The sequence below is a fragment of the Anomaloglossus baeobatrachus genome, chromosome 1 (assembly GCF_048569485.1).
Source record: "Anomaloglossus baeobatrachus isolate aAnoBae1 chromosome 1, aAnoBae1.hap1, whole genome shotgun sequence".
Lineage (NCBI taxonomy): Eukaryota > Metazoa > Chordata > Amphibia > Anura > Aromobatidae > Anomaloglossus > Anomaloglossus baeobatrachus.
The window spans coordinates 181,076,776-181,090,209 of NC_134353.1; the positions used below are offsets into that span (position 1 = coordinate 181,076,776).

At 41.7% G+C, this 13,434-nt stretch overlaps 1 protein-coding gene across 2 annotated transcripts in view; it reads right to left on the reverse strand.

The window, feature by feature from the left end:
* ANXA10 (annexin A10) overlaps nt 1–13,434 on the reverse strand; it is a 128,903-nt gene that overhangs the window by 98,299 nt on the left and 17,170 nt on the right. The gene's annotated exons all lie outside the window — the stretch shown is intronic.

Genomic DNA, 13,434 nt, shown 5'->3' on the forward strand with positions numbered 1-13,434 from the left:
CCGACTGACAGAGAATAGTGATTGACAGACATTGTGAGACATCACTCGTTTCCAGTGTTTTAGGAAACATGTGAGAAATGTATTTAGAAAATCGGATGTCACTAGGATGGTGTGAGTGCCGTCCCGTGACATCCGATTAGTTACACGCTCCCATAGACTTGCATTGGAGAGACTTGCAGTAGAAACTCGCAAAAAAGCAGCATGCTGCGATTTTTTTTCTCAGTCCGATCAGGACTGAGAAAAAAAAATCGCAAATGCGAGCTGAATCATTCAATAACATGTGTCCGATTCCAATGCGAGTTTTTCTCGCATTGCTCTACTGCGAGAAACTCGCAAGTGAGAAGCAGCCCTAAGACGCACACTGCAGCAAATTGGTCTGCATAGCGTTTGTCCCAGAAGGAAGTCTCTTCTACAGATGATGCACAAGAAAGCCCAAAAATAGTTTGCTGAAAACAAGCATACTAAGGACATAGATTATTGGAGCCATGTCCTCTGGTCTGATGAGATTGAGATAAACTAATTTGGTTCAGATGGTGAAGCTGAAGCTTGTGTGATGGCAACAAGGTGAGGAGTACAAGGACAAGTGTGTCTTAAATACAGTCAGGCATGGTGGTGGGAGAGTCATGGTATGTAGTTGCATGAGACCCTAAATTAAATTTTTTTTTTAATTATTTATTTAAGTTTAAAGAAATAATAGCAACAGCATGGGATGACCTCTGTTTTGGATTTCCAGCCAAGGTAAAGCTGCCAACTGCAGCAGTACAGTACAGTACAGTACAGCAAAGCCAAGTGTCATGCGAGTGTCCCTGCGACTGAGGTCCGACCGTGCAAGTGGACCTCAGCTGCGGGGGGCAGGCCGGCACTGAGGAGGGGAGGGATTTATCTCCCTCTCTCCTCCGTAGCCGGCTATTGCCATTCTCGCACTGCACTCGCGGTACACTGGTGTATCGCGAGTGCAGTGCAATTTTTCTCTCGCCCCATTGACTTGAATGGGTGCGAGAGAAACAATGATCGCATTACAATCGCAGCATGCTGCGATTGTTTTCTTGGTTAGATTAGGGCTGAGAAAATAATCGCTCATGTGCGCTGACACACGGGCTAATATTGGTCCGAGTGGAATGCGATTTTTTTTTATCACACTCCACTCACACCGTTTGTCTTAAGGTACCGTCACACTAAGCAACATCGCTAGCAACATCGCTGCTGAGGCACAACTTGCAAGCGATGTTGCTGTGTGTGACATCCAGCAACAACCTAGCCCCTGCTGTGAGGTCGCTGGTTGTTGCTGAATGTCCTGGACCTTTTTTTAGTTGTTGCTCTCCCGCTGTGAAGCACACATCACTGTGTGTGACAACAAGAGAGCAACAACTGAATGTGCAGTGAGCAGGGAGCCGGCTTCAGCGGACGCTGGTAACCAATGTAAATATCGGGTAACCAAGAAGCCCTTTCCTTCGTTACCCGATATTTACCTTCGTTACCAGCGTCCGCCGCTCTCACGCTGCCAGTGCCGGCTCCCTGCTCACTGCACACATAGCTAGACTACACATTGGGTAATTAACCCGATGTGTACTGTGGCTAGGAGTGCAGGGAGCCAGTGCTAAGCAGTGTGAGCTGGTAACTAAGGTAAATATCGGGTTGGTTACCTGATATTTACATTTACCTTAGTTACCAAGCGCTGCATCGCTTACACGCGTCGCTGCTGGCTGGGGGCTGGTCACTGGTTGCTGGTGAGATCTGCCTGTGTGACAGCTCGCCAGCAACCCATTTAGCGACGCTCCAGCGATCCCTGCCAGGTCAGGTTGCTGGTGGGATCGCTGGAGCGTCGCTTAGTGTGACGGTACCTTTAGGCCTTAGAGACAGATGTCGGCTATGTAACAAAGCTGTTATCTGCTCCATGTGGAGGGAGAGCAGCTCCTGAGCTCCCTCCATTCCTTATGAGTTTTTCCCATGACATGAATACAATGTTCTTTTGCGGGAAGAGCTACCAGTATGATGAGTGGACTGCAAACTATGTCCTATGAGGAATGCCTAAAGGATCTTGGAATATATAGCTTACAAAAGAAGAATGAGAGGAGACCGAGAGGTCCACAAATATCTGAAGGGCTGTCACACTGTAGAGGGATCATCCTTATTCTCATTAGCATATGGAAACACGAGAAGCAATAGTATGAAATTGGAAGGGATAAGATACAGATTAGATATTAGGAAAAACTTTTTGACAGTGAGGGTGATCAATGAGTGGAACAGGCTGCCACGAGAGGTGCTGAGTTCTCCCTCAATGGAAATCTTCAAAAGAGGCTGGACAGACATCTGCCTGAGATGGTTTAGTGAATCCTGCATTGAGCAGGGGGTTGGACACAATGATCCAAAATGTCCCTTCCAACTCTTTTATTCTAGTTCAAATTTAGAGAGAAAAGTGTTAATAGACCGCGCTGCCATAGAAAAGAGGATCCATGTAGAAGGAATGATTTTATTTGTCTACGCGTTTGAAAGCCTTGTGGCTTCTTCCATATGATTTGTCCTAAGGAAGAAGCCATAAGAGTTTGAAACGCATAGACAAATAAAATCATTCCTTCTATATAGATACTCTTTTCTACGGCAGCGCGGTCTATTAACCTTTTTCTCTCTAAATTTGAAGCGGTTGTGACTATCACAACCACACCAGGTGAGTCTACCCTTACAACACCTTTTATGACAGTGTTTTAGGATAACACAACATTTGCGCTTACTGTCTCTTCCAGCACTTTTTATCATTCTATGATTTTATGATTTCATCAGTCAATAAAATTTATAGACAAAATACACTAATCTAATTATATGAATAATACGCTTATGTAGAAAATGTTACAATTTGTTCAAACAGTGGACAATTGTCACAGCAGTTTTGGCCTTGAGTGAGCTTTGATTGCAAAGATAAAAAATAAAGAAAAGAGAAAGAAACAAAGATTTACTTGTCTCAGTCTTTCAGTTCAAGGTGGAATAAATACACTGTTCTATCTAATAGTTACTGATCACAAAGTGAATTGAATAGATGTGTGCACAGCTTTGCATATACATACAGAATAGACTCCATGGTTACCATTCTTTCACATCCTGTCCCTTTATAACAATGTGATAGTTTTATTTCGCATCCAGATTTACAAATAAACATTGGATAATTATTATTCCACCACTATAATTCATAGAAATAGTTTCTTCCTCTACATCGCTTTTTTCTTATGTGGAGGCGGTAGACAAAGGTGTCAACTGATAAAAGTAGTGCTCAAAAATCTTCAATATATATTAACATGTTTATTCTATCAAGGTTAGCAGAAATATAGAAATATATATGTACACAGAGCTCATTGTGAACTACACCTCTACGAACTACCAGGTAATGGCTAAATGCAAGTAGTATCAGGCTGTAAACACACAGAACACACAAACAACAAAACAACATACTCGTAGAACTCCCTTGCAGATGTTAAAGGGAACCTGTCAGGTCCCTTATGCCCTAGAAGCCGGTAGCAGACTAGTCGGCCCTCTTTCCATGTTATCACACCCCTGTTGGTGTGATAACATGATTTCCACGAAATGGTGTCACTGCAAGCTAATGGAAATCTTGCACATGCAGGCTCATTTCGGCATAGTCAGTGCGCCTTAGAAGCAAGATGGATGATTCCCAGCTTCATAAGGCACACTGTGCATGCCCGAAAGTTCAGAAGATGGGTAATGTACACATCTTCTGAACTTCTGGTTAGAGATGAGCGAACCAGTTTGATAAAGGTTCGCCAATTTCAAATTCGGTATGAGCCCAAGCATGTTTGGCTCAGGCTCGGTAGCTCGAGCACTTTCCCCAAAAGTCTACAAATTTCGCTTTTGTTCGATAACTGATCGCGTTATGCTTTTGGATAGGATTGTGATGCTGTATGATGTACATGGGGGATGTGTTTAATGAGTGGAGGGTATGGGGACTCAGGAGAAGCCTTTTTTTCTTCACTTTATTTGTGATTTTCCTACAGCCAATCATGGTACAGCAAATATCCACAATGATCTGACACAATGCCGCATGTTCTCATTTCTTATAAAATGAGGACAGATGGTGTTGGCACCATTTTATGAATGTTAAAGATTAGGGAAGGTGCTGCCACCAACGCTGCTAGACAATTAGCTTAGCTTGGGGTTTAATGATAGGTAGTTGAGATAGATAGGAAAGCGATAGTGTAGAATAGGGATGTGCAGTGTGCAGTGTAGGGAAAGGTGTGTGCCACAAATCGGCATTTCATGAATGATAGAAATAAAGATTGTTACTTGTGAGTGCCTGCTAAAGAGTTGCCAGTGAATGATCTAAATAGGCATTGCTACTTATTACTGCCTGCTCCAAATTACCCAGTGAACCACATTTCTAGGTATTGTTACTTAGTAGTGCTTGTTCTAAATTTCTAAATTTGCTTGTGACATATCTAAATAGGTCTTGGCACTTTTCAGTAGCTGCTCCAAATTTTGCCTTGAACCATGTTTCTAGGTATTGGTACTTTTTAGTGCTTTCACAATATTGCCATCTCAGGCAAAAAATAAATGTCAATGAAAGCTCTACTAAGCAAACACTGTCTCATACTATCCCAAAAGAAATAATCACAACTTCCGATACTGGACAGCTTACTCCAGTAGATTTCTTTTGCAGCCACATATCGCTTCAAATTTGAAATGAGGCTGATAAACAGCATGTGCTAGAGTGGATTGCAAGTGGTCTCTTCGCCTCTTCCTGCTCCTCACCATCACACACAAATCATTCCTCAGATGTGCCACCCAAATTACACTTGTTTCCCCTGCATCACAAATCTCCAATTGGCAAACTGACTGTGGGGAACCACACATGGGCGAGTCTGCTAATCTAATCATACATTCTATCCTATTGTCATCAGAGGTCTGCTCCAAAGATTCTTAGACTGAAGAGGAGGAAAGCATCTGCACCGATGCCCAAAATCTTTGTCAGTTGCATCCTGGCCCGGACAAAGTAGGGTCCAAGCAAGATCACGACCCTCATCAACGTATATTAATCCCCTGGACTGGAGGTTATGATAATGACTGAGACTCAGATACCTGAGGTGCACACATACTGTTCTGTGATGTCAAGTCAGGAAGAGAAGGAGTGGGACAACATAGCGCCTGATGATGAAGTTGTAGATTCCACTTGACATGAACCAAGAGAAACACAGTTGAGTAGCTCAGCAGATGAGGAGGAGGAAGACAAGGAGGTTAGGTTGGTGATTCCAGCACAAATACCTAGTGATGCAACCATGAGAAGCACTGCAACCTCAGCCACAATTGTGGCCAGGCAGCGGTCACAGGACTGCAGTTTGCAGGAAGGGTTGCCTATCTTGGGTCTTTTTTGAGGCTGTAAAGGATGACTCAACTTTTGTTATTTGCAAACATTGTAAAAAACGACTCTGTAGAGGCAAAAATTAAAATTATTTGACTACTACATGCATGAACCGGTACATGCGCAAGCAACATGCATTACTGTGGGAATCTTACTACACTATTATGCGAACTAATGGGCCTATCTAGCCACAGGCCGACAAATCAACCATGTCTGCTGCTTCTTCCTCCTTTTGTGTCCTTCAGTCTGAATCTGCTGTGCAATTTCCAACAAAACAAGGAAAACCACTGCAGAAGCAGATGTTTACATAATTTTGACCAGTGTGACTACTGTTTCCCTTGAAAACAGCTTAAATTTTTCCTCGTACACTTGCACACAGTTTTATTACTCTGGGGCGAGTGACGCCCAGTGTGTAGCACAACACAGAGAGAGAGAACCAAGGAAGATGTAAAGGAAGTCCCTGGTGATAAAAAGAGGGGTCACCACCTCAAACTTATATGGGGCAGATCCCTGCACTTGCTAATAGCCTTAGATGGGTTCTTTCCCCCAGTGCCATGTCACGTGCCTAGGCCCTCGCTGACCCTTAACTCATTCTGACGAGTGTGTACGTAAGTGAGAACACTAGTCCAACTGCTACAATAAAACAACACAAGGAAGGCAAGACAAACGGGTGAGGAAGGATACAATAAAAAGCACTCCTTGGTTTCTTCAGCAGGAAACTTCACAGCTGTAACTGAAACAACACCTCAGCTTCTCCAGAAACTGGTTCCTTCAATGTGGTCAGTACAGAAGATCTATCACTGACATGGAGTAAATCTATAAGTGGGTAAATATAGCAGAAGGGTATAATGACAAGATACTGCAGCTGTGATAAAGGCTAAAGTGGGCTTTACACGCTACAACATATCTAACGATGTGTCGGCGGGGTCTTGTCATAAGTGACACACATCCGGCATCGTTAGTGATGTATTTGCGTGTGACAGCTATGTGCGATTGAACGTAAAACCGTTCATCGCATACACGTCGTTCATTTGCTAAAAATTGCACATCGGGTTGTTCAATGTTCCCGAGGCAGCACACATCGCAGTGTGTGAAACCCCGGGAACGATGAACTGCAGCTTACATGCATCCCGCCGACAATGCGGAAGGAAGGAGGTGGGCGGGATGTTTACGTCCCGCTTATCTCCGCCCCTCCGCTTCTATTGGCCGGCTGCCATGTGACGTCGCTGTGACGCCGAACGTCCCTCCCACTCCAGGAAGTGGATGTTCGCCGCCCACATCGAGGTCGTATGGAAGGGTAAGTGCGTGTGACGGCAAATAATCGTTTGTGCGACACGGTCAACAAAATGAACGTGTCGCACATACGATGGAGGCGTGTCACATCGCATACGATATCATATGCTTAATTGTAAGGTGTAAAGCAGGCTTAAGAGTAATCTCAGCCAAAAAGAAAAGTGCTTAACCCTTTCTTTATCAAACAAAAGTAAATCCACTCCAACACAAGATGCAACCTGACAGTTTTTGAAGGAACTCAGCAGGGAGGTTGTTCCAAACATCTTTGAGAACTAACCACAAATTCCTTGTGGATCTAGGCTTGGGAAAATTCTTTTGTTTTGTCATGTAATCTAAGACAGTCTCAATGATATTGAGATTGTAGGCTATGTGGGGTCATAGCATTGCTGCCAGAACACTTATATTCTTCAAACTCAAAATAGTTATTATTTACATTGGCTGGGTATTTGAGGTTGTCCTGCTGGAGAATAAATTGAGAGATAATAATAGTATTGGATGATGGATAAGTATCTGCCAGTATTTCTCAGAATTGAGGACATTAATTTTGACCAAATCATTTACTTCATTTGCTAAAATGCATCCCCAAATATGCAAAACACCTCCACCATGAAACACGGTTGCCTGCAGACACTCATTTTGTGCCACTCTCCAGCCCTTCAGCTAACAAACTGCTATCAGGTACATCCAAGTAGTTCAAATTCTAAGTCATTAGTTCAGAACACTTGCTGCCATTTTTCTGATTTCCAGTTTCTATATCTTCATAAACAGTTTAGTCGATTTTCCTTATTTCCATGTTGATGTTATGGCTTTTTAGACACATTTCGTCTACGAAGACCATTCCAAGCCAGACTTCTCTAAAGAGAAATTGGTTGACCACTTCTGAGTTAACTCTGTTGGACAGTCTCAAGGATGGGAAGTAAGCATAATGTATCTTTCATCTGCTGCACTAAGTTTCCTTGGAAAATCACTGCTTCTTTGGTCCTCAAGATTGCTATTTATTGGTGCTTCTTCAAAATAGCTTGAAGGGAACAAACCAGCAGGTTTTTTTGCCCTATAAACTAGAGGCATTACCATAATGGTGCTAGGGTGCTGATTAAAATTATACCTTTCGTTGAGAAATCCGAGATTTTATTTGTCCAAATATTCCTAAATAACGTGCACATGCTTGAGTATCAAGAGGGGAGGACTTTGTGGGTTGGGTCCTCTTTATCATTCCTACAACTGCCTTGCCTCCTTTTCTTTATTTACATTTTGTGCTGCCATTACCACTGTTGGCAGCATGTGTATTTTTATTGTGATGTTGTCTTCAATAAATAGCACCACAATTAGCACATATGAGTACCGTGATCTCTGGTGCCATTTTAGTGAAGACACTCTTGTGACAAATATGAATGGCGTCAGTGCATGCTCAAATTGAATTTTTTTCTACATCAGCGCTTGCATTGCCATTGCTCATAGTCATCTCCACAGAGTGTTCACTAAAATGACACCGGATCTCGCAGTATGCGCATGCGCTGATTCCAGCACCATTTTATTGAAGACAATGTCTCAATAGCAATCTGCATGTGTCGCCAACAGCATTAATGGCGTTGTTGCAAAATTTGAATGAAGGAGGAATGATAAAAGAGGGTTCCCTTTCAACAGCATAATTTGAAACCTTATAAATTTAAAATCCTCATAGAAGTGTAGGCAAATGTCACCAAAAGGAAGAAAACAAGATGTGTGCATAAAATATAAGATTTTATTGAACTTTATATTAAAACCAGTTCATGCAATACATATTGAATATTAAATACAGACAGAGATAGTGATAGAGACACACAATATACACATACAATGTAAATGCAAGCTTACTACCTTGGTAGATGGTATGCTGATTTTGCGTGCTGCTGACCTGATGCGCGTTTCATCTGCTGTGACTTTCTCAGAAGGCACTAATGCATTGTGGTCGGCAGCACGCAGGATCAGCTGACCATTTACCAAGGTAGTAAGCTTGTATTTACATTGTATGATCATACCATTGGCTCCCACTAGGATTGTCTTTATCTGGTCCTGCACAGGTTTGATCTCTCATTGCACTGAGACACCTGTATATCTATTACTATTTTTTTTGCACTTGCACACTTCATGTATAACACATTACCTAAAAACCAAAATCCTTTTCACTCACTTTATTTGCTGCATTTTTATGCCCTTTATTCAAGCCCTATCTGTGATATGTGGTATTATACATGGTTTTATTTGTACTCTCACCTGCTTTGCTGCTGCAAGAGTTTATCTCTGTCTGTATTTAATATTCAATATTTAATGCATGAACTGTTTTTAATATAAATGTTAATAAAAAATGATCTTTTATCCACCTATATTGTATTTGTCACTATCCCCCTTTTGGTGTAGTTTGCCTACACTTCTATAGGGATTTTGGATTTACAGTGGAACCTTACTTAACGAGAACAATCCATTCTGGGAGTGTGCTTGTTAACCAAGTTACTCGTTCAGCAAAGCAAGATTTCCCATAGGAAATCATTGCAATGCAGACGATTCGTTGTTAAAAGTCCCATCCTTGTCCCCTATTCTGTCATTCCACACACACACAAACAAGTACAAACACACACAAACTCACACAAACACACACAAACACACATGCACGCATGCACACGCACATATTACATGCTCACCTTACCTTCCGTTCCATCGCTGGTCTCCTGGGACTTGCTGTTCTTTGGTACGGGGCCGGGCTGTGTATCGCGTTACCATAACGACGAGGCAGGAACTTCCTGGCCAGAGTGCTGACGTCAAAGGCAGAGACGCTTGCCTCTGATTGGCTAGCGCGCTGCCTTTCATTAGCGGTGACAGGAAGTTCCTCCCTTGTCGCTATGGATGCAGATACACAGCGTGGACTGGAACGCAGCGGCGAACTACAGCACCCAGGAGGCTGGCGATGAAATGGAAGGTTCACATATTATGTTATATTATATGCTCACCTTACCTTCTGTTCCATCGCCGGCCTCCTGGGTCTTGTAGTTCGCCGCGAGGACGTCACGATGTACCCGGGAACTACAAGAACCATGAGCCCGGCGGTGGAACTGAAGGTAAGGTGAGCATAATACTGTATGTGCGTGCGTGTGTGTTTGTGTGTGTTTGTGCGTACATGTGTGTGTTTGTGTGGACTGCAAGTGCGGGTCACAGTGCGAATTTCGCTTGTACAGCAAAGCTTTCTCGTAAAGCGGGTTACAAATTTGTTAAGCGAAATTCTCATTCAGTGGGTTACTCGTTAAGCGAGGTACCACTGTATATGTTTTGATACAGTGACTTCATATGGAATTGTTTTGATTGACAATTTGAGACCAGTCTGGTTTAAAATCTTTTCCTAGATGAGACCTTGCTGATGTAGTGTAACACTCATAATCCAGGCCAGCTTTTCCCTGCTGCTGGTTAGACCGAGCTTTGGCCTGGACATGTCAGGGGTTAACTTCCCTTGCCTCGTTTTGGATCCCAGGATGCTATATATTGCCTCTTCATCTATGGCTCAGTGCCAGTGATATTTTTGCCTTGCAGCTTGTATACTGGCTCTGGTGAATGTTCCTGATCTGTTCTGCCTCCCAGCTACTGTGTCCTGACTTTGACCCTCCCCCATTCGTCTGCCTGTCCCGGTCCCTGACTTCCCTCTCCTGTCTGTTGTTTGTGTTTCCCTCTGCATACCTGATCTCCCAGCTTGCGACTCGGTTCTGTTTTCTGACTTGATATTGATCCTCCTTTTGCAGTAACTCGACTCTCCTGGCCAGACCCTGACTGTTTGACTATTCTGTTGCCCCCTGGTGCTTTGCCTTTGAACTGCCTGCTGAAGTTACTCTGCTGTACTTTAGGTGCCTTTCCGTTACAGTGTTTCTTTGTCTCTCTTTCACTACTCTACTGCCACCTAGTGGAGAATACACTGTACTACGTCTTACTAGCCTTTGTACCGCGTGACAGTAACTACCTTGTGTCTGAGTTGTACCCAGTCTTGCCATGGTTTATGACTTGTGACATGTTGTCTTCCACAACCTCACTTTAGTAGCAGAGTTTGATTATTCCTCACCCAGTTTTAAGCCTCCAACGCAGCTGTTGCTGTTTCAGCTAATGACTATATTTCAAATTATACATGAAAATGATCATCATATTCACCTTTTTGGTATGATTGCATACAATAATCCTACCAAATCCTTGACTTTGTGCAAGTATACTTAGAAGATTTAATGTTTTGTGGCAAAAGATGGTCACGCCAAATATTAATGCGATTTAGATTTCTCTTATTCTTTCAATTTGCCTTTTGTTAATTGATAAAAATAAGCCATCACCATTTCTATTTTTAAAAGCATTCATACTGTGCAGCATTTTCTACATACCTTCTTAAAACTTTTGATCAACATTACATTTATATGGAGAACATCAACCCAATTTAAAAAAAACTATATTTAACATAGAAGCGTGATTTAAACGATACGTCATTTGTTGATGACACATTCCTATGAAAGCAGATAGAACCGTGGTAAATTATTCAGTAAAATGCAATTTACGTTTTGTTACCTATAGAAGATGAAGTGTGTAATGGTAACGTTTAGAAGCATTAATTTTATTACTTTATAGGACAACCTCTAATGTTTATCTTTGAAAAAATTGATATAGTGAAGCTTTGAAGGAAACAAAGCCTACTAAAATTTAAGGAGGAGGTTAGCAAGAAAATGTCTCATCTTATGCCATTTACAATGATGATTCAGAGTGCTGGCGTGCAGGATAGTTTATGTTGTGCAGACAGATTGTGTAGCAGTAAATTTTGTATACACTGTACGTACACATTTATCTTTGCATAAAAGAATAGCTGGTTAATTTATAGCTTACAACTTTTGATCTGTGCTGAGAATAAATTGCTAATGAGATGTCTAAATTTATAATTGCCCATAACTCTGCCTAGGATTCGTATATTCCTGATTAAAATTCAATGTAGATGCATCATTTAAACTATAAACTGAATGTATCTCAGATGAGCAAGGTTTTTTTGCCTTTAGCATACAGTGCCTAGTAATTAAACCCTATTAAATTCCTTGTAGATGGAGTGTTGTGCGGAACAGTTGTTAAAGTGCTTAAAATAATCAGTTATCAAAAAAGTGCGCAAAAAAACAATTAAAGGAAGACTCATTTAAGAAACAATAATGATAGGCATCTTGCACTGATGATGTGAAGTAGGGGCTGAAATTAAGTCTTTAAAGTTGCGTTTATGTTATTGATTGTTTAATTACAATATCTAACCTTAAAGGGAACCTGTCAGGTGCAATGTGCACCGTGAACCACGAGCAGTTCTGGGCTCATATTGCTAATCCCTGCCTAACCGTCCCTATATACACTTGCATAGATAAAGAGATCTTTAGAAAAAGTATTTCTACAGATCTTTTATTATATGCTAATGAAGCCAGCAACTAGTCACAAGGGCATTACTTCCCCTGTCTAGTCAGCCCCCGTAGCATGTTAGCATGCCCTTGTGGGTGTACTAACATGCTAATGAATGCGTAGCGTCTGAGGCATGGTCGGGCTCACCTCATCTGCCACCACTGGTTCTCGGCTCTGTGCGCACGATCGGAACGTCCCATGATTTCCGGTCATGCGCACTACACCGTTTGAAACAAGGACGCGTACATCTGGCTTCATAGTACGCATGACTGAAAGTCCGGGTCTTTTTTATTTTCCTTTAATAATAAATAGCACAAAGAATTTAGTAGGATACAAAGGGAGCCCCCTGCTAGAAAACCTCTTAGGTTCTACTGTTAAATAGCAAATCTCTGATCCCAGCTGTTAGAGCAGACTGTCAGCTGTGTAATACAGCAGGCACTCTTGAGTGATTTTGGCTCTGCTTTTAAACTCACAAAACCACTTCATCAAAATATTACTGCAGATTACTGGAACAATATGTTCACTATTACTTACTATAATGCCACGAGATGGGAAGAGGGTAAAGTGGTTACTGTTCAGACCCTCCTAGTCTATACATTTTGACAATACATTACTGACATTCTTTAGTCTTTTCTGCTGAAATAACAAAACATTCAATTTTTTTTATCGAATCCTAGATGGTTTACAGTTTCTGGTACTTGGAATGTCCCAACCGAAAAACAGGTACTATTGGGTTATTTTTAATCTGTCATGTTGGTAATCTGGGGCATACATTTTTATTTTTAATTGTGTTGGTCTTGTATGTGTGTGTTGTACCAGCATATTACATTCGAAGAAAAGAAGCACAATAGGGTCTTATCCTTGTAAACCAGAAGATATGAATCCAATAAGGCTCACCTTGACGGGTTGTGAGAAGCCACAACCACTGAACTGCACATGTAAAAATGGCTGCCACAGCCCCATGTAGAGAGGCAATCAAACTTCAGGGACAGAAGGGGCTAATGCTGTGCTGTCAAAGAAATTACAAATGGCAATGTAGGAACATGATGTTTTATTAAGTCAACGCATTTCAGAGACCTATGTCTCCTTCATCATCAGGACAAGAAATGTGATTTCTTGCCCTGATGAAGGAGACATAGATCTCTGAAATGCATTGACTTAATAAAACATCACATGTCTACTTTGCCAACTGGAGTTTATTTGGCAGTACAGCATTAGCCCCATCTTTCCCTGAAGGTTGTACTTATATAAGACAGTTTGGGGTTTAAAAGATATATGTAATCTTCATACTTTGCACAACATACACATTTAGTAAATGACAAAGAAACTACAGTGGAACCTAGGATTATGAGTAA